Below are 23,550 nucleotides of genomic sequence, written 5' to 3' on the forward strand. Positions count from 1 at the left end.
ACTTTATTATATTATTACCATAATTTATATTACTGAATTTAAGCTATGGGGACACTAAAATAAGAAAACTATGCATGCAAAACAGAAGCTGTCAAAAACAGATCAGTCTGTAAAGATCTGTAGTATAGCCATACTTCCTTGTCTCTTAAAATTCTGAAAAATTTAGTAAACTTGAAGAATTTGTATATCAGGACTTTGTAAAAAGTTTAGATTACTATCACTCTCTAATAAAAAATGAAACTTCTTGTACTGGAGTCAAAAGTTTATGTTTTGGTTCAGCATCAATTCTACTCATCTTGTGAGTCATCCCAAAGGCTTTACTTGGCAGTTTGTTGAAATAAAAGACACAAAATATTATTACTATAGTATCTTAATCATATGAAATCATAAAAATAGAAAGTAAAAGTGTTGGGTTGTCTCCCAACAAGCACTTTTCTTTAATGCATTTTTGCTAGGCATGGTTATTTCAATGATGCTCTTCCAAGCCTAATTTCGATGATGATTTTATTCATACTCTAAAAGATATAAGTGAAGTTCATAGAGCATTCTACAATTAATATAGATCAACCAATATCCAAGCTTCAAATATATAAGTGAAGCACACGAAGCATTTTATAAGGCCATGAAGGACTATCTCATACTAGAAGGGTGCATAAAAGGAGAAGAAAAATACTAAAGACACATATCATGTGAACAAAATAAAAACCAAGGTATACCGGTAATTGTTGAAGAGGGCATCCCCAAGATTAGATGCAACTTGAGACTCCTTGAAATATTTACTTGGGGTGCCTTGGGTATCCCCAAGCATGAAATCTTATCTCTATGTATTCTTCTTTTAACGATACCTCCTCGATCTTCGAACACATCATTCACACAAAACTTAACAAAACACTCATTAGATCCGTTAGTATAATAAAGAAAAATACTACTTTAAGTACTGTTGTGAACTGATTCCAAATCCATATTAGCATTATATCTACTGTAATCCAACTTCACCATGGTTCATACCCCCCGATACTACCCATAGATTTATCAAAATAAGAGAACAATGCATAGAAAATAGAATCTGTCAAAAACAGGACAGTCTATAACAATCTGGAAACTTCGTATAGTTATGTAACTCAAACAATTCTGAACAATTAGTAAGAAATAAAAAATTTGCGTAGCAGTACTGTGTAAAATTTTCATAAACTTTTGACATTCCAGTAAAAATGTAAATTCACGCACTAGAGCCAAAGTTTGTGTTTTTGCACTGCACACACCAAACAAGCAATCTAATCATCCTGAAGGCAAATCTTGGCACATTATTTTTATAATAAAATGGATATATACAAGGCGATAATTATTTTTGAGAAACTTCCATGAAAAAGTCTACATTGCTTCCATGAGCATGAACACAAGTGTTCAAGGTCGATCCTCACTTCTCTAATGCACAACCTTCCAATCACTTCTCTTTTTGAAAACTTCTTAGGCATAAGAGACAAGTAATTCTTTTTGTATTTTCCATTATTTATTTATTTTGTTTGTTTCACCCACAATTAAATAAATCAAAAAGGGAAAAAATCTACTTAGTGAAGAAAGCAAACAAGCACACACGAGAATATCAACCCCATGCTATTGCTCCCCGGCAACGGCGCTAGAAAAGAGCTTGATAATCCCCAAGTGCAAGGAATCATCATAGAAATTTCCAAAGGTGGAAGTGATAAGTATGGAGTGTCAAACCCACAAGGAGCTAAAGGTAAGAGTAATATTCTCTCAAGTCCTATCTGCCACTCATACAACTCTACGTACGCCGAACATTTGCTTCCAACTAGGAATGACAAATAAAAATACGTTGTGGGTATGAAGAGAATAGCTTTGCATGACATCGGGGAACTAAAATATAAAAATAGATGCTGTTATCATAAAGTTAGAATATATTACAAATAACGAGTGTGGAATAGTGATGGATCGGTTTGCGAAATTGTCCTAGGCAATTGTTAACAAGATCGGTAATCATTATTGCAACTTTATATGAGAGAGAGGCATAAGATAACATATTTTCTCTACTTGGATCATATGCACTTACGATTGAAACTCTAGCAATCATCCGCAACTACTAAAGATCATTAAGGTAAAACCCAACCATAACATTAAAGTATCAAGTCCCTGCTACCTCTTGAGCTTGCGTTGGTTTTTCCCTTGAAGAGGAAAGGGTGATGCAGCACAGTAGTAGTAAGTATTTCCCTCAGTTTGAGAACCAAGGTATTAATCCAGTAGGAGTATCAAGCCAAGTTTTCAAAGTACCTGCGCAAAAATAGCAAACTTGCACCCAACGCTACAAAGGGGTTGTAAATCCCTTCACAATTGATTGCAAGGTGAGATCTGAAGGTGGAAAGTGCAACAAAGTAAAAGTGTAGGGCTGAAAATATGATGTGAAGTAGACCCGGGGGCCATAGTGTTCACTAGAGGCTTATCTCAAAATAGCAAATATTACGGTGGGTGAACGAATTACTGTCGAGCAATTGATAGAACCGCGCAAAGTCATGACGATATCTAAGGCAATGATCATACATATAGGCATCACGTCTGAGACAAGTAGACCGATACTGTCTGCATCTACTACTATTACTCCACACATCGACCACTATCAAACATGCATCTAGTGTATTGAGTTCATGAAGAACAGAGTAACGCCTTAAGCAAGATGAAATGATGTACAGTGTCGGGGGGATAACCCCAGGGTAGGCTCATCGAGCCTGCTCTTTCATCTCCTGCCCAAAAGGAATGACCAAGTATAGTTTTCCAAGGCCCAAGTCCTCTGGCCGTCTAGGCTGCGCCTATCGGCTGGAGGACGAGACGGCCAACTCTCTGGCCGGCCAGGAAACCCCTGCCGGCTAGAGGCGAGATGGATACCTCTTCGTGACCGCCTTGGCCAAGCCAGCCAGCTAGGAACGAGGCGGCCGTGCCCAAGCCGGCTAGCCCAGCTGGCTAGCCGGCCGGGGATCTCAAGTCACATCAGATCGTAGGTCATGACGAGACCCTACGATTAAAGGTGGCTACGCGTCAGCAAAGGTACTGGATTGGAGTGTCTGGCTGGTACGAGCGTCGGCGGCCATGCCGCTGACCTACCCCGGCTCTGATCCATCACCCGGCATAGTGTCGGACCGTCAAACTCCCACTCCATTACTGCACTCGGCGTGGGAACAGTGGAGACGGCCGTACTATCTGCCCATGACGAATCTCGTTGGACGACGCTGGACGTACCGCGCGTGCTTGGCGTCAACCTTACGCGAGAGCTTCATTGGCTAGCTGGCGGGTCCCATAGCCAGATGGGACCTCTCAGCCGGCGGGCCCCTCAAGCGACAAGACAAGACCCTCGTGGGCCCCCTGGCCGACCGGTGAGGCTACCAGCCGGGTCCCTCTCTTGTACCCTTTATCCATATTGTAGGCCGGTGGGTTCGTCTATAAAACCCCCCAGTCACCCTCCATGCAGGAGGTCGGTCGAACAACATATCACACTCCCCAACCACATAGAGAGAGGCAGAGACGAGCCGACTGCTACCCTCTTCCTCCTCCTCAACACAACTCCAGGAGCCACCTTGTAATCCATCCATATACATCATACACTCCGGCAGGACTAGGGGTCTTATCTCTACGGAGAGCCTCGAACCTGGGTACATCGTGCGCTCCATGCTTGTACCAACCTCGTTCCCAGTGCCCTTCGTTGTCCCTTCGGTTCTCACGGACTTTAACCTACCTATGGCATATGTTGTGAGTATTCACCGACATTTGGCGCCCACCGTGGGGCCGATCGCGGCATCGGCTGGCTTTAAGCACTGGGCGGGGCCTCACACCTACACCACCGGATGCATCGCGTCCGGATAGATCTGCATGCCCGTGGAGCCCGCTTTCGATGAGGCAACACCGATGATGATCGACGTCCCCGTCCGCCATGCGGATTCAGATGAAGATTCTGATGACGAGGCGCCTCCCAGCATCGTCGTTGCTGCTATGGAGAACCTCAATGTTCTTTTTAGCGACATACGTCTCAACGATGGTCCTCGCTACTTCGGCGAGGACTTCGATGTTGAGGAGCTGTGTGCCAGCTTCAGCAGGCTCTCTATCGCTGAGATGCCCGTGCATGACGTGTACCCCAGCAACGTACTCATCTTCGACGGCCCTCCGCCGTCGGTGGGGTTCTTCACCACGTACCATGTCGCCGCCGTCTCCAACGTTGTGGAGGTGATGGTCATCGGCGCTGGCACTAGCACAGCCCATGGCAAGGCGTCAGCACACGCTGGTGAGCCTGCTGCTGTCACCGCTGACACTTTTTAGGACGCACTCGCCGTCCTGAAGACGCCCATCGCCGCTTCCACAAACCCTAACGATGCCCGAGCCTCGCTGGAGGAGGCTCGCAAGTAGATCTTGGAGGAGGGCATTGTCGTCGCCTCGGCAAAGCGTCCGATGGAGGCCACGCAGCGCGAGTATAACTCCGCATACGGCCTCACTCTGATTTCCGAGGCCCCTAGCCGGTTTGGATCGATCCGCGGCCGCGGCCGGTTCATTGCCGAGATCCTAGGCGGCAACCAGCCCGTCTACGAGACCCCTGCAGCCAACTTGCGGGCGGTGCAGGTGCCATGGATGAAATGCCAAGCTTGGAGGGCGAGGAGCGCGCCTTCCAGGAGAAGCGGGTCAAGGATCTCCTTGACGCGCCAACGAGCAGCACACGCGGCTTGACCCCGGTCAGGCCCAGTCAGAGTCTCCGGGACCCAACCCCGGAGCGCGTGATGACCTACAAGTATAGGGGATTGATACGTCCATTTTGCATCATGTTTTCATGTTGATATTTATCGCTTCTTTGGCTGTTATTTCACTTCACGGTACTATTCTTATGCCTTTTCTCTCTTATTTTGCAAGGTTTACATGAAGAGGGAGAATACCGGCAACTGGAATTCTGGCCTGAAAGTGGAGCAAAGTTGAGATACCTATTATGTGCAACTCCAAATGCCGTGAAAATCAACGGGGATTTTTTTCCCGATTTATCAAAAATACTGGGCCGAAGAAGTGCCACAGGGGCGCCAGGGGGTGGCCACAAGTCTGCACGGTGCGGCCACCCCCAGGCCACGCCATGGGGGCTTGTGGGCACCCTGCTGGCCCACTTTCCCCCCTCTTTTTCTATATGGAGGGTTTCGTCCATGAAAAAATCACAGAGGAGCTTTTTCGTGGTTTCGCCGCCGCCACGAGGCGGAACTTGAGCAGAACCAATCTAGAGCTCCGGCAGGACGATCCTGCCGGGGAAACTTCCCTCCCGAAGGGGGAAATCGTCGCCATCGTCATCACCAACACTCCTCTCATCGGAGGGGACTCATCTCCATCAACATCTTCATCAGCACCATCTCATCTCCAAACCCTAGTTCATCACTTGTAACCAATCTCCGTCTCGCGACTCCGATTGGTACTTGTAAGGTTGCTAGTAGTGTTGATTACTCTTTGTAGTTGATGCTAGTTGGATTATTTGGTGGAAGAGTTTATGTTCAGATCCTTGATGCTACTCATTACCCCTCTGATCATGATTATGATTATGCTTTGTGAGTAGTTACTTTTGTTCCTGAGGACATGGGATAAGTCATGCTAATAGTAGTCATGTGAATTTGGTATTCGTTCGGTATTTTGATATGTTGTATGTTGTTTTTCCTCTAGTGGTGTTATCTGAACGTCGACTACATAACACTTCACCATTATTTGGGCCTAGAGGAAGGCATTGGGAAGTAGTAAGTGGATGATGGGTTGCTAGAGTGACAGAAGCTTAAACCCTAGTTTATGTGTTACTTCGTAAGGGGCTGATTTGGACCCACTAGTTTAATGCTATGGTTAGACTTTGTCTTAATTCTTCTTTCGTAGTTGCGGATGCTTGCGAGAGGGTTTAATCATAAGTGGGATGCTTGTCCAAGTAAGGGCAGTACCCAAGCGCCGGTCAACTCACATATCAAACTATCAAAGTAACGAATGCGAATCATATGAACATGATGAAACTAGCATGACAGAAATTCCCGTGTATCCTCGGGGCATTTTTCCTCCTATAAGACTTTGTCCAGGCTTGTCCCTTGCTACAAAAGGGATTGGGCAACTTTTCTGCACCGTTGCTACTTTTTTACTTGTTGCTTGCTACGAATCATCTCACCACACAATCACTTGTTACCGACAATTTCAGTGCCTGCAGAATTTTCCTTGCTGAAAATCACTTGTCAGATCCTTCTGCTCCTCGTTGGGTTCCACACACTTACTTATCGAAAGGACTACGATTGATACCCTATACTTGTGGGTCATCAAGACTCTTTTCTGGCGCCGTTGCCGGGGAGTGAAGCGCCTCTGGTAAGTGGAACTTGGTAAGGAAACATTCATATAGTGTGCTGAAATTTTTGTCACTTGTCACTATGGATACTAATACTTTGAGGGGCTTGTTCGGAGCATCTTCACCTCGAACGGAAGCACAAAGAGTTGCTCCTCAACCTGCTGCACCTACTGAAAATATTTTCTTTGAATTTCCTTCAGGTATGCTTGAAAAATTGTTGGCTAATCCTTTTACAGGAGATGGAACATCACATCAGGACTTGCATCTAATCTATGTAGATGAAGTTTGTGGTTTATTTAAGCTTGCAGGTGTGCCCGAGGATGAGGTCAAGAAGAAGGTCTTTCCTTTATCTTTGAAGGATAAGGCGTTGACATGGTATAGGCTATGTGATGATACTGGATCATGGGACTACAATCGGTTGAAATTGGAATTTCATCAAAAGTTTTATCCTATGCATTTAGTACATCATGATCAGAATTATATTTATAATTTTTGGCCTCATGACAGAGAAAGCATCACTCAAGCTTGGGGGAGGCTTAAATCAATGTTATATTCATGCCCCAATCATGAGCTCTCGAGAGAAATTATCATTCAGAACTTCTATGCTCGGCTTTCTCATGATGATCGCACCATGCTTGACACTTCTTGTACCGGTTGTTTGATGAAGAGAGATATCGACTTCAGATGGAATATATTGGAGAGAATTAAACGCAACTCTGAAGATTGGGAGCTTGAAGAAGGTAATGAGTCAGGTATGAATTTCACGTTTGATTGTGTTAAATCCTTTGTTGAGACAAATACCTTTAGTGACTTTAGCGCTAAGTATGGACTTGACTCTGAGATAGTAGCTTCATTGTGTGAATCCTTTGGTGCTCATATGGATCTCCCCAAAGAGAAGTGGTTTAAATTTCATCCTCCTTTAGAAGTCAATGTATTTAAACCCACTCCAGTTGAAGAGAAAGTCATTGCCTATAATGATCCTGTTGTTCCCAGTGCTTACATTGAGAAACCACCTTTCCCTGTTAGGATAAAGGATCATTCTAAAGCTTCAACTATGATACGTAGAGGCTATATTAGAACACCTACACCCCCTGAGAAAATTAGAGTTGAACCTTGCATTGCTATTATCAAAGATCTTCTGTCCGACGATGTTGAGGGACATAATATTCATTTCTGTGAAGATGCTGCTAGAATTGCTAAACCTCACGTTAGAGACAAACATAAGCCTGTTGTTGGCATGCCTATGATTTCGGTTAAGATAGGAGATCATTGTTATCATGGTTTATGTGACGTGGGTGCTAGGGTTAGTGCAATACCTCAATCCTTATACGATGAAATCAAAGATGAGATTGCACCTGTTGAGATAGAGCCCATTGATGTCACTATTCAGCTTGCCAATAGAGATACTATCTGCCCTGTGGGAATTGTTAGAGATGTTGAAGTCTTGTGTGGTAAAACAAAGTATCCTGCTGATTTCCTCGTTCTTGCCACCGCACAAGATAGCTTTTGTCCCATCATATTTGGTAGACCTTTTCTCAATACTGTCAATGCTCATATTGATTGTGAGAAGAAAACTGTCACTGTTGGCTTTGAAGGTGTGACACATGAGTTCAACTTCTCTAAGTTTGGTAGACAACCTCATGAAAAGGAGTTGCCTAGTAGGTATGAAACTATTGCCTTAGCCTCTATTGCTGTGCCTCCTACTGATCCCTTAGAGCAATACTTGCTTGAGCATGAAAATGATATGCATATGGATGAAAGGGATGAGATAGATAGAGTAGTCTTAGAACAATATCCTATCCTTAAGAATAATCTTCCTGTTGAACTGCTTGGGGATCCACCCCCACCAAAGGGTGATCCTGTGTTCGAGCTTAAACAGTTGCCTGATACTCTTAAGTATGCCTATCTTGATGAAAAGGAGATATATCATGTTATAATTAGTGATAGCCTCTCAGAGCATGAAGAAAAGAAGTTACTAAAAACTCTGAGGAAGCACCGTGCTGCTATTGGATATACTCTTGATGATCTTAAGGGCCTTAGTCCTACTCTATGTCAGCACAAGACTAAAACTGATCCTTAGTTTCAAACCAGTTGCTGATCATCAAAGGAGATTGAATCCTAAGATGAAAGAGGTAGTGAGAAAAGAAATAATAAAGCTCCTGGAAGCAGGTATCATTTATGTTGTTGCTCATAGCGATTGGGTGAGTCCGGTGCATTGCGTCCCTAAGAAGGGAGGCATTACCGTTGTCCCTAATGATAAGGATGAATTGATCCCACAGAGGATTATCACTGGCTATAGGATGGTGATCGATTTTAGGAAACTGAATAAAGCCACTAGGAAAGATCATTTCCCTTTGCCTTTTATCGACCAAATGCTAGAAAGACTATCCAAACACACACACTTCTGTTTTCTAGATGGTTATTCTGGTTTCTCCCAAATACCAGTTGCACAATCTAATCAGGAGAAAACCACTTGCACCTGCCCTTTCGGTACCTTTGCCTATATACGTATGCCTTTTGGTTTATGTAATGCACCTGCCACCTTTCAAAGATGTATGATGACTATATTCTCTGACTTTTGCGAAAAGATTGTTGAGGTTTTCATGGATGACTTCTCCGTTTAAGGGTCTTCCTTTGATGATTGCCTCAGCAACCTTGATCGAGTCTTACAAAGATGTAAAGACACCAATCTTGTCTTGAATTGGGAGAAGTGCCACTTTATGGTTAATGAAGGCATCATCTTACGACATAAAATTTCCGAAAGAGGTATTGAAGTCGATAAGGCCAAGGTTGATGCAATCGAGAAAATGCCGTACCCCACAGATATCAGAGGTATAAGAAGTTTCCTTGGTCATGCTGGTTTCTATAGAAGGTTCATTAAAGACTTCTCTAAGATTTCTAGGCCTCTTACCAATCTCTTGCAAAAGGATATTCCTTTTGTCTTTGACGAAGATTGTGAGGAAGCCTTCCAAATACTTAAGAGGGCTTTGATAACTGCACCTATTGTTCAACCACCTGATTGGAACTTGCCTTTTGTGATCATGTGTGACGCTAGTGATTATGTTGTTGGTGCTGTTCTAGGGGAAAGAATTGATAGAAGTTGAATGTTATTCACTACGCTAGTAAAACTCTAGACAGTGCCCAGAGAAACTATGTCACTACGGAGAAGGAATTTTTAGCAGTCGTGTTTGCATGTGAAAAGTTCAGGTCTTACATAGTTGATTCCAAAGTCACTATTCACACCGACCATGCTGCTATTAAGTACCTCATGGAGAAGAAGGACGCTAAACCTAGACTTATCAGATGGGTTCTCTTGCTACAAGAATTTGATTTGCACGTTGTCGACAGAAAGGGCGCTGATAACCCAGTAGCAGATAACTTGTCTAGGTTGGAGAAAGTTCTTGATGAGCCACAACCTATTGATGATAGCTTTCCCAATGAGCAATTGAATGTCATCAATGCTTCACGTAGTGCACCGTGGTATGCTGATTATGCGAACTATATCGTTGCCAAATACATAACACCTAGTTTCACGTACCAGCAAAAGAAGAAATTCTTCTTTGACTTGAGACATTACTTCTGGGATGATCCTCACCTTTATAAGGAAGGAGTAGATGGTGTTATTAGACGTTGTGTACCTGAACATGAACAGGGACTGATCCTACAGAAGTGTCACTCTGAGGCCTACGGAGGACACCATGCTGGAGATAGAACTGCACACAAGGTATTGCAATCAGGTTTCTATTGGCCCACTCTCTTCAAGGATTCCTGTAAGTTCGTCTTGTCTTGTGACGAATGTCAAAGAATTGGTAATATTAGCAAACGTAAGAAAATGCCTATGAACTATTCACTTGTCATTGAACCATTTGACGTCTGGGGCTTTGATTATATGGGACCTTCTCCAAAATCCAATGGGTATACTCACATCTTAGTTGGTGTTGATTATGTCGCTAAGTGGGTAGAAGCTATCCCCACTAGTAGTGCTGATCACAACACCTCTATCAAGATGCTGAAAGAAGTTATCTTCCCTAGATTTGGAGTCCCTAGATATCTAATGACCGATGGTGGTTCACACTTCATTCATGGTGCTTTCCGTAAAACGCTTGCTAAGTACGATGTCAACCATAGAGTTGCATCTCCCTATCACCCTCAGTCCAGTGGTCAAGTAGAGCTAAGGAATAGAGAGATTAAACTGATTCTGCAAAAGACTGTAAATAGGTCTAGAAATAATTAGTCTAAGAAGCTCGATGATGCACTGTGGGCTTATAGAACTGCCTATAAGAATCCCATGGGCATGTCTCCGTACAAAATGGTGTATGGGAAAGCATGTCACTTACCTATTGAGCTAGAGCATAAAGCTTATTGGGCAATCAAAGAGCTCAACTTTGATTTCAAACTTGCCGGTGAGAAGAGGTTATTTGATATTAGCTCGCTTGATGAGTGGCGAACTCAGGCATATGAGAATGCCAAGCTGGTCAAAGAGAAGGTTAAGAGGTGGCATGATAAGAGGATACAAAAGCGTGAGTTCAATGTAGGTGATTATGTCTTGCTATATAACTCTCGTTTAAGATTCTTTGCAGGCAAGCTTCTCTCTAAATGGGAAGGTCTCTATGTTGTTGAGGAAGTATATCGTTCCGGTGCTATCAAGATCAACAACACGGAAGGTAATTGTCCGAGAGTTGTAAATGGGCAGAGAATCAAGCATTATGTCTCAGGTACTCCCATTAATGTTTAAAGCAATATCATCAATACCATAACTCCGGAGGAATACCTAAGGGTTGTTTATCAGCCTATTTCAGACTCCGAAAACGAAGAGGTATGAGATTCGGTAAGAAAACAGAGTCCAAAACTTTTCCAGTAGGAAATTTTCTCCGTTTTGGAATATTTGAAAAAAATACAAAAATTGGAAGTTGTCCGAAAAGTGCGCGAGGAGGCGACAAGCCTACACGGCGCGGGCCCACCCCTGGCCGCACCGTGAGGGCTTGTGGCCACCTCGTGCGCCTCCCGGACTCCGTTTTCGTGCAGGGTACTCCTTCTGGTCTGGAAAAAATCATTATATATACTTCCGTTTGGTCTGACCCCTACATAACGCGAATTTCCTCTGTTTTTCGTTTCGAGCCTGTTTTCTGCCGCATATCTAGGTCAAGATGTCGTCCCAAGAATCTGTGGGGGAGAACAACCTCCATCAAATCTATGGAGAAGTTCATGCTGATCTGAAAAGGATGGAGGTCATGGAGGCTAAGGAAAGGCTACATAAAGAAACCAAGGCCAAAGCAAAGGAGAAGGATTAGGCATGGGACGAAGTGCAATCTGTGCTCAACAAGGAAGAAGTTGAAGAAGTGGATTTCTCCCAACCCTACCTCCACCTACTGTCTCCATCTTTGATTGAACTCTTGAGGTTTTGTGAAACAACTCGTGCTCGCAATACTTGTCTCACTTGTGAAGTTGTTTTGCTGGAAAAACATATCGCACATCTCCAAGGTATAAATCAAAGATTAGTGGCCCTCTTGGAGTCAAAGATTGTAACAACTTCATCACCATCACCACCAAAGGAAGACAACTGAGCATTGGTATGGGCAATCCCCTTGGCTTGTGCCAAGCTTGGGCGAGTTGCCCCGGTATCGTATCACCATCACATCTTTTGCCTTTACCTTTGTTTTAGTTTTCCTTTTCAGGTTTCTTTTTCTCTAGTAGTTTAAAAGTCTTAATGTTTTAGTTTTGAGTTTTGCTTTGTGTCACCCCCGATGTATTCTTGCTCGTGAGCCTTATAATAAAGAGTGTCTTAGTTGAAGGGCTTTGCCTCTTGCCATGATGGAAAGAGTGAGAATAGAACAAAAGCATGAAAGATCATGTAATGATCTTATGGGAAGTGATGGCTTCACATATAAAAAGAATGAGGATTGAAACTTGTTGAGGGTTGGCAAACGTAGACCTTGGTCATTGTTGCAATTAATAGGAAGTGATAAAGAAGGAGAGGTTCACATACAAATATATCATCTCTAACACCATCTATGATTTTGAACACTCACTAAACTATTGCATGCCTAGAAGTAGATGTTGGACAAGGAAGACAACGTAATGAATTGTGTTTGCTTGGCTCTGAACAATGTTATATGATTAGAGATCCCTTAGCATGTGACGATTGCTTCCACCTCATATTAGCCAAAACTCCCACACCAAGTAGAGATACTACTTGTGCATCCATAAACCTTCAAACCAGTTTCGCCATGAGTGTCCACCATACCTACCTATGGAGTGAATAAGATCCTTCAAGTAAGTTGTCATCGGTGCAAGCAATAAAAATTGCTCTCTAATATGTATGATCTATTAGTGTGTGGAAAATAAGCTTTGTATGAACCTGTGATGAGGAAGACATAAAAGCGACAAACTGCATAATAAAGTTCTTTATCACAGAGGGAAATATAAAGTGACGTTCCTCCGCACTAAGAGGACACGCATCCAAACCTCAAAAGCGCATGACAACCTCTGCTTCCCTCTGCGAACACTACAAGAAATAAGGTCAATTATCACTCCCTATATTGGTCATTGATTCGTCATTATTGTTGTTTATTGACCTTTTTTTAACCAAATTTACAAGGTCAATAGTTGGCCGTCAAGAATGAACAAACTTGACCTTTCTAAAATTTTGGTCATAAAGCTCTATTGTCCAAAATTTTGGTTTGGTCATTACCCATTTGTGTGAGCCACGTAGGATCTGGCGTGGCTGTGCTGACATGGCATTGCTAGTGACCAAATGGAATCATCATAAATTTCACAGCCCAATTCAATAATCTTGTCTACATGGACCTCCACCAATACTATTTTATTATTAAAAATGTCTAAATTGTTTAGGCTGATGTATTATTTTGCCAAAAGTATGTATATCTTAGGATAGGCCCATTAAAAAACAAGTACAAAAGAATGAAAGATTGCAAATTAGTTGTATATATTTTCATTTCAATAACACATCGCATGAATTACAATACATAATACATTGACTCCTCTACACATCAAGATTTTAGGCCCAACAAGTGCACACCAAAATAGTTCTACAAGTGCACAACAAATTAGATGAGAAGCACAAGTTTTTATTAATCACACATAACATCAATGATACACGAAGCTTCTTGTTCCCTCCTCCTGACCTGTCCTCTACTTCTTCTGGGTGCTTCAGATCATCTTGGTAATTCAAATAATCAAACATAAGAAAACATACAAAATAATCAAATATTATAATGTACAAGTAATAAATAAACTGCAAGAAGGATATCACTTGTTCTATCAATAGGCAGCCCTTCATGACATGCAAGCATTTTGTTCTATTTGATAGCCATTAAAAACTTAAAATCCCAGCATAATGAACCGGTCAAAACTGAACATGGACACCATTACTAAGCCCTTTAGCATGCAATACAAAAAAGGGCAGCCCTGTAGCCTATCACAAAATACAGTAATATAAATGTAAAATAATGTCAAGTTGATATGTACTCTAACAAGGATTTGTCGGGACCCCGATCCTAAGCCATAGGAATCTAGCATGTAACCCATCGCATCCCTTTGTGGTCTCACGCACGGTTAACTCCACGGCTGCAGCCTTACCTTAGCCGGGACCGTTTGCGTCTTTTGACTCACGTATGCGATAGTATCGCTAGCAATCCAATGTCAAAGAACCCGGATCAACATGTCTAGTCATAAACCAAAGTGGCAGTACCGCACAAGGACATGCATACATGACCCAACAAAGCAGGTGTCGGTCATCGGCGAATGTAGACGAGTCGTAGCAAGCTACAAGGACTCCATTACATCGCGTGACATTTCCCCAAAGGGGACAAACACAGTAGCTAAGAAGGACACATGCCGGTCAACCAATGTGTCCGGAGCAGTAGCGAACTACCAAGGCTCGTTGGACCACAAAGGGGCATTTCCTTGTAAGGAGTGCTACTATAGTTCACGACTAGGTAATCGAACCCCATACATATCAAGTACGGCACACGTACGCATGGCATACCGATATGTATAGATACATCGATGGCATCACAACATAACCATAAACATACAAGCTTTATTTAAGAGGCTCGGAAGAGCCACACACATAATATTACACATTAAGGGTCTCACGACCCATGATGGCAGTCATACAATACAAGCCAGCGGAAGAGTTATAAACTGTCTGGGTACAGATAGGGCAGCTAGTAGGCACGTGGCCTGACTATACTACAGAGCCGACGTAGGGCCAGATCGTAGCTGGGACACCAGCTACTCGTCGTCGTCGATGTCTACGAAGAACCCTCCATTAGGGTCATTAGCAACCTCTGCAATATTTATTAAGCAAACATGAGTACGAAGGTACTCAGCAAGACTTTAGGAGAACTAACTACTCATGCAAGGTATCAAAAGGTATTGTGGGGTTTCAGGCGGAAAGCCATCATTTGACTCGTGGCTAGACAACTTGCATTTTTAAATTAGTTTTGACAACTTGATTTCTCGCACACGAGTCCACTAACACCACAACAATACACTATCGTGGAATCATTCCGTCCCCATACGGAAATGCCGTCCATGACACTCACGCTTATCTTGACAATTTAATGTGTAGCCATTGAAGTTATCTATGAACAACATATGTCTCCAAGTAGTCCATATCCGCGGACGCGGCTATTCGAATAGATCATAACCCTGCAGGGGTGTACTTCGTCACACACGCTCCCGCCACTTATCGCCATGTGCACGTCATGCACCTCGGCAACCTTCAAGCGGAAGCCCAGCGAGGGAGTCGACCATGACCGTTAACCACACTAGTACCTAGTCCAGGTTTATCGCCTATCTGAGAGTAACCCGTACGGAAGTCCGGCCGAGGTTTCCGCCACGGCCTCAAACGATGTGCGCAGGGTTCCCAAGCCCACCATCCGGGTGCCACTTGGTACACCGTGCCACTGCCTACCGCATCACGGTCCACCTCTCAGGTCAGCACCATGCACGGCCTCCAGCATTACTATAAACACCAGAAACTACTTGCAACTCCTGGACCGAGTACTACGCGATTAATAGGCCGAGCGGGGTCATATTTCAGGGCCCAGCATGTGGTAGTATCTAGTCTTGGATTACATACACGGAACTCAGTTCCTAAGGACGGTTCCAATGAAACAACCCGCCATGTACTCCTACACAGCCTTTCACCGGTACCTTTACCAAATCAAGTTCAACACACAACCTTTGCTCACCGAACACATTCCACAATTCTGTTCATCTCCCAGATGACAGACCATACACAACTCTAAGCATAGCATGCATAGCAGGATAAGGCACATCATAGCTCAAGCAACTACCAGGTATGCTAGGTTGCAAGGTTCGGCTATTTACTGTGACAAGGTTAAGTCATGCAAAGGAAGTGGGTCCAACTATCGTGGCAAAAGCAGTTGAAGCATTTGATCCTAATGCAATAATTAGGTGCAGGAGCAAGAACATGGGATTTATCGGGATGATCAAAAGGGTTGCTTGCCTTGTTGCTCAGAGGAGGAACGATATCCGTCAGACGGATATTCGGTGGAATCCGGGGGTGCGGAGCCTACCGAAATGAATGGCAACATTCAATAACAATCATATGCAATCAAAATGATGCATGAGCATGGCATGAGAATGCAAAATGATAAGTTATTATAATCAAGATGTTTTAGGTTTAGAGTTGATTTGAATCACATTCGAATAGCAATTCAAACGGTATTCTCGGATACCGGTTTAATTGATTCGACCTGATGCTCAGATCAACCTAATGTTAACATGCATGAAATGTCATGTTATGGTACTGATTTATATCTAGGGCAGTGTGTGATCATTGCATTTATAATGAAATTTGAATATTTTTGCAAATTCCATTTATAAAGTGATTAAAAGAATTGAATCATTCCTTATTTCACAATTTAGGGTTCTGTAACTTTTTCAAACATAGTTGAAAATAGCATAATCAGAATCCTTGAATTTTTCTGATACTTTTCATATATAAATTATTTTCATTGGAGTTACAGATTAATTTCTATGATTTTTACAATTTTTAGCAATTTCCTGAATTAGTTTTAAACTGGAAATTCTATTTATTGCATCAGGCTGACGTCAGCAGGTCAGCCGACCTGTTCAGGTCAAACCTGACAGGGGGCCCCACTGGTCAGCCTCTCTGGGACTAATCCCGCGCTGACCAGCCCCTAATTGGGGTTTGACCAGGCGTGGGGCCCTCTGTCAGCGACTGAGGGGAGGGCGATTAGGCCCTAATGGTCGGCCACGTCGACGGCCACCGGAGGGTGGTCGCCGGCGACCAAACCCGCGGTGGAGGGCTCGCCGGAGGCGACCTGGACGGCGCTGCACAGCAAAAAAACGCACGCGGTTGGCAGCTACAGCAAGCTCGCGAAGTGGCCGATCTGGCAGGACCAACTGGGGAGGCTAGGGTCGCCGGAAGAGGCGTCGGCGACGAGCCGGAGCGGCGGGCGAAGCTCGGGCGTCCTCGGGGTCTTTGAACCAGGGGGATCTACGCTCGGTTCTTAGCTGCTACGGCATCTTCACGTCGTCCTGGAGCTGTTGGTGCTCTCGGGAGGACGAAGTGATCATCGGAGGGCTACCGGCGACGAGTGGCAGCGGCGGTCCTCGTCGGGCTCCGGTGAAACTAGGGCTAGAGGAGGGGATCGAGGGGGAAAACTTAGGGGAAACGACCGCATGCTCACGGGGAGAGGTCCGGCGGCCGGAGGAGGAAGACGACGGCGTTGCGGGGGTTGCAGGGCTCGAGGAGGCTTCGGCTTCTGCAGAGACGACCAGGGCGACGAGGCGGAGCTAATGGCGTGCTCTGGGAGGGGATCCTATGGCCAGGGGCACGGGCAGCTCGAGCTCGAGCTCGGTTCTAATGGCGGCAGCAGGGAGAAGGAGGGGATCCGGGAGGAGGGGAAGAACCGAGGCGGGGAATGGATAGGGGAAGCTCTGGGGAGCTTATCCCCGTCGTCGCCAGCGCGAACCGGCGGCCAGGCAGGCACGCAGGTGCGTGGCCGCGCCGGAGGGGGCGGCGGCCACCTCCTGCTGCCTACTGGCGTGAGGGAGGGGACGAGCACGGAGATGGGCCGGGCCTGGCTTGGGCGACAGGTAAGTCTTTTTCCATTTCCTCTGTTTTTGTTTTTCTGTTTTGCTATTTATTGCTTTGCTAATTATTTCAGCTCCAAAACAAAAAGTAAAAACTATTTTAGACCTCCTGAAATATTTGTTATAATATCCCCACTCATTTCCAAGACTTTCAACATTTTTGGAAAATTATAGTTTCTGATTTCAATTTTTAAATTTGAAACCAGTGGCTTTTGCATTTATTTACAATGCTTAAAGTGTCAAGAAAATAGTTTTATCCAATGCTCATTTACTTTCATGATTTATCAGAAAGTTTGAACATTTCTTGAGGCCATTTTGGGTTCATTGATTTTGAACTAGTTGCAATTTCCTTTAATTGAAATGGTGGCTAGGGTTTTGAGTTTTTTTCTTTGCCACTTTGTTGTTTTTGTTGAAACTTCTTAGATGCAAATGCAAATAAGACATGAGCACAATGCTATCTTGCTTAAGGGTTAGGGATGTGACAACTCACCCCCACTCAAAAGAATCTCGTCCCGAGATTTAGAAGTCGTCGGGAATAATGCAGGATATTCGAGTCGGAGACGATCCTCTCTTTCCCAGGTTGCCTCCTTTTCAGAATGATTTGACCATTGAACTTTAAGAAACTTGAGGTTTCGACATCGAGTGGTACGCTCAGCTTGATCAAGAATACGCACGGGGTATTCTCGGTAAGAAAGGTTATCTTGTAGATCAAGCGTTTCGTGGTCCACTTCACGGATAGGATCCGAAAAGCAACGCCTGAGTTGCGAGACGTGGAAAACATCATGAACCTTGGAAAGATGCGGAGGAAGTTCCAACTGGTAGGCAACTTCTCCTCGTTTGGCAAGAATGCGAAAAGGTCCAATGTAACGAGGAGCCAACTTGCCCTTGATACCGAAACGATGGGTACCCTTCAAAGGTGTAACCCGAAGGTAAGCCTTCTCGTCAACTTCAAAGGTCACAGCCTTATGATGACGATCATATTGGCTCTTTTGACGAGACTGGGCTGTTTTCAACTATTCACGAATAATGCGAACCTGCTCTTCTGCATCCTGGATCATGTCCGGGCCAAAGAGTTGCCTCTCTCCGGTTTCTGACCAATTAAGAGGGGTTCGACATCTTCGTCCATAGAGAACTTCAAAAGGGGCTTTGCCCAAGCTTGATTGATAACTATTGTTATAAGCGAATTCGGCGAATGGAAGGCACTTCTCCCAATTCATACCGAACTAAATAACACAAGCTCGGAGCATATCTTCTAGAATTTGATTCACTCTTTCTACTTGACCACTTGATTGAGGATGGAAAGCAGTGCTAAAAGATAGGTGAGTCCCCATGGCATTCTGAAAACTTTCCCAGAAGCGAGAAGTAAAGATACTCCCACGGTCCGAGTTAATTTCCAGGGGAACACCATGAAGAGACACTATTCGAGAGATATATAACTCCGCTAGCTGGCTAGCTGTTATACTCTCACGAACAGGAAGAAAATGAGCCACTTTGGAAAGACGGTCAATGACCACAAAAATAGCATTATTTCCTTTCTTGGTCTTGGGAAATCCGGTGATGAAATCCATGCTAACTTTATCCCATTTCCATTCAGGAATAGCTAAAGGTTGAAGGGTGCCAGCAGGCCTTTGATGTTCTGCCTTAACTCGACGACAAACGTCGCAGTTAGCAACAAACTCAGCAATTTCTCTCTTCATCCTAGTCCACCAGAACCTCTGGCGTAGGTCCTGATACATCTTAGTACTACCGGGATGAATGGTGAGAGGAGAATCATGAGCCTCCTTAAGGATTAACTGCCTTAGATGTGGGTTCTTAGGAACCACTAAACGATTCTGGAAGAACACCACACCTTGATCATTTATGGAAAATTCTTTAGCGTTTCCGCTAAAAATATTCTCCTTGATCCGTGATATACCCTTGTCACGCTTTTGGCCAGCTATAATTTGATCCTTAAGAGTAGGCTTCGCCACCAGGGTAGAAAGAAATCCTTGAGGAACAATATGAAGATTCAACTTCCGAAAGTCCTCATGGAGAAGTGGTTGACCTTGTTGTAGCATCAAATTGTTACAATAAGATTTACGACTTAGTGCATCGGCCATCACATTGGCCTTCCCCGGGGTGTAAGTTATCCCTAAGTCGTAATCCGAGATCAACTCAACCCACCGTCTTTGCCTGAGATTCAAATCCGGCTCGGTGAAGATATATTTCAGACTTTGGTGATCAGTGAATATTTCGCAACGATTACCCAAAAGGTAATGTCGCCAGGTTTTTAGTGCATGGACCACAGCTGCAAGCTCAAGGTCATGTGTGGGATAATTATCCTCATGTGGACGCAACTGTCGAGATGCGTATGCGATCACATGACGATCTTGCATGAGAATGCAACCTAATCCTTGTCGCGAGGCGTCGCAATAGATAACAAAGTCCTTAGAAAAATCTGGTGGTAGCAACACAGGTGCGGAAGTCAGGCGTCTTTTCCGTTCCTGAAAACTATGCTCACACTGTGGTGTCCACTCGAACTTTTTATCCTTCTTGAGGAGTTCAGTCAGAGGCTTTGCAACCTTGGAGAAATTCTTGACGAAGCGGCGACAATAGCTCGCTAGACCAAGAAAACTCCTAACTTGCTTAACCGATTCAGGTTGAGTCCAATCAAGGACAGCTTGAACTCTCTCGGGATTGACAGCAATACCCTTACCAGAGATTACGTGGCCTAGATAGGTCACTTCTGGTAACCAGAATTCACATTTTGAAAATTTGGCATAAAGGCGATGCTCTCGAAGTTTCATCAATACCAGCCTTAGATGCTCGGCATGTTCTTGTTCATTCTTTGAGTAGATGATAATATCATCGAGGTATACTACGACGAATTTATCCAAATACTCCATAAAGATTGAATTCATCAGCCGAGAGAAGGTGGCTGGGGCATTGGTTAAACCGAAGGACATAACGGTGTACTCATATTGGCCATAACGAGTAACAAAAGCCGTTTTTGGAATGTCCCCGTTCTTAATCTTGATTTGATGGTATCCCAACCTCAAATCCATTTTGGAGAAGACTGAGGATCCAGCGAGCTGATCGTACAGATCGTTGATCCTGGGGAGCGGATACTTGTTCTTTATGGTGACCAGGTTAACTGGTCGGTAATCTACAACCATCCGATCCGTTCCGTCTTTCTTCTTGACGAAGAGGACGGGACAAGCCCAAGGAGAAGAGCTAGGACGAATGAAACCTTTGCTCAAGGCCTCATCTAATTGCTTCTTAAGTTAGGCTAGCTCTAGGGGTGCCATCTTATAAGGTCTCCTGGCTATTGGGACAGTTCCCGGAACAAGATCTATCACAAACTCTACATCTCTGTCAGGTGGAATTCCTGGCAGTTCCTCTGGAAAAACATCCGGGAAGTCACGGACTACCGGAATGTCTTCAAGTTCCGGAAGAGGGTTGGCATTTAGGGAATAGAGTTGGCATCTGGCAACTCGAGTAGAGACATTTACTATCTCACCCGAGGGATGGGTAAGCTGGACATTTCTAGAGTAAGTATCAATCTTCGCATAGTGAGCTGACATCCAGTCCATGCCCAAGATGATATTAATATCCGAAGATTTCAATGCTATCAAAGAGGCTAGAAAAACTAGCCTGTCTACTAGAATTTCATTATCATAGGTTATCCTAGAGGTTTGCCATTTACTACCAGGGGTTTTGGACAACCAATGTGATTGGCATATCACAAAATGACATGTTATGCAACTGTGCATAACTTTCTGAACTGAAGGAATGAGAAGACCCAGTGTCAAAGAGAACGGACGCTGGGTGATGGTTAACAAGAAGCGTACCCAGCATGACGTCGGGGTCCTCTGCAGCTTCTTCCGCTGACACATAATTCACACGGCCACGTGCAGGAGTTGGCTTCACATAGTAAGCTTTGCCCGACTTGGCCTGCCCGACGGACTTTCCGGGTTGCTTGGCACCCACATTCTGAGGACACTCACGGGAATAATGCCCTGGTTCTCCACACTTGTAGCATATCACCTGGTTGGCACGTGGTGCGGCATTGCTAGCTAGACCACCATAAGCTTTTGCTGGAGGGTTGGCCTGATTCGTCTGAGGCGCCACGTAGGATGGCCTCGGAGTGTATCTTGGTGGCAGAGAACTGTTTGGAACCCACAACCTGCGTTTTGGAAACGCGGAACCAGAAGACGAGCCGAAGTCACGGGAGTGCTTCCTTGTGGCTTCAAAGTCAGAATGACCAATCTCCGCACTGATCGCTTTGTTGACTAGGGCTTGAAAACTTGCACACTCATGGAGGCGCAGATCACGACGGAGCTCAGGGCTCAGACCCTTACGGAATCTTGCTTGCTTCTTGGCGTCAGTAGACACCTCCTCTGTTGCATAGCGGGCGAGGTTACCGAACTCGCGGCTATAGGCATCCACAGACAACTTGCCCTGAGTGAAGGCACAGAACTCCTCTCTCTTTCTGTCCATCAGGCCCTCTGGAATATGGTGCAGACGAAAAGCTGCACTGAAGTCTGCCCATGTGGCCACTGGTTCAGCGGGACGCATAGCTTCAAAATTCTCCCACCACAGATTGGCGGGTCCCTCCAGGAAATACGCCACAAAGGTCACCTTGTCGGCCTCAGACACATTCGCCGAGCGAATCTTGCGTGAGATGTTGCACAGCCAGTCATCAGCGACGAGGGGGTCGACGGAATGATGAAACTTTGGAGGATTCAGCTTCACAAAGTCATTGAGGGACACTGCAGCATTCCTAGGCTGTCGAGCCGTATTCTGCTCGATACGCTCTAGCAGTCGGTTGGTCTCCCTTTTGTTTCTTTCTGCCTCAAGCATCACTTCTACCAGAGAAGGTGGGTGAGGCAGGTCTTCCTGCGACGCTTGACTACCCTCACCTTGCTCATGAGCAGGGGCACGGTTCAACCTGGTGAACACCATCCTGACAAACAAACTCATAGCTTAGACCAATATCATATCAATACTAGCTATGGATTAAGAATGTACTGAACACACGGAAGGCGGAAATGAATATCCGAACAACATGGTAACAAGCAACTGCTATATATACACCATGGTTCATACACACCCTTACATAGCTCAGTACAAACTTTCACGAAGAGCAAACTACTGAAATGATGAAACTACTCATCAGAGGCTTACAAACTTCCTATACATTATTTATCTAGGCCTCCGGAATTCGTTTCACATTACTACCATACTTCACAAGTCACGCAGGACTGTGAACGTACGGCTACTACCATACTATCCTTCCGCTCACAGCTCAGGCATCCGCATAGAACATCTCATAGAGATTACCTCCATGACCTGGAGGCTCAACCTGCGGATCAGGAAACACTCTAGCCTGAGATCCCTGGGACCCATAAGGACACGGATGTGGCCTTGGTCCCCTGACTGGTGGTAAGAGGGGTCCCCGAAGAGGTGTAACACCTCCTATAGCTGGCCAGTCAACGTGGGCCGGAAGATGGTTCCTAACAGGGTTCAGCATCTCCATCTCTCCATACCCTGTCTGGACTACCGGTGCCAGCTGCGTCAAAGCTGTCCACAGACAGGCACGGGTAGCATAAAGCTCCATGCGGAGAGCACGAGCATCCTTGTCTCTGTTCTCTAGCATCTCAACAGTGGACTGCAGAAGTGGATCCTCCATAGAAGAATCAAAATAGACTCCATTGAGGTATCCCTCTTCACCAGACTGAGAGGCCGGAACATAGCAGAACTCTGAATTCTGCAGCAGTGCATGTCTCGCTCTCATAATAGTCAGCATTGAATAGGCAGCATCCTGTACTGCCATGTCAACGGTGACCCCCAACCCATAGGACCAATGGATTGGCTTCTCCGCTCCAGGGTAGTCTGGAAATACCCTAACAGTGCAGATGTACTGGCTCTGGTTGAAGTCTCGGTACTGTTCCTCTACCGTGTACTCAGGGTACCAGCGGTAACCGCACACCGACATCACCCTGACCAGCATGGCCGTATGACCCGGTACATCAATGCACTTGGTAAAACGTACCACCTGACGAGAAGGACGACCACACATCTGTAAATAGAGAGTAATGCAAAAGCATTAGAGCTCCGAA

This window comes from Hordeum vulgare, chromosome 7H (genome assembly GCF_904849725.1).
Source record: "Hordeum vulgare subsp. vulgare chromosome 7H, MorexV3_pseudomolecules_assembly, whole genome shotgun sequence".
NCBI lineage: Eukaryota > Viridiplantae > Streptophyta > Magnoliopsida > Poales > Poaceae > Hordeum > Hordeum vulgare.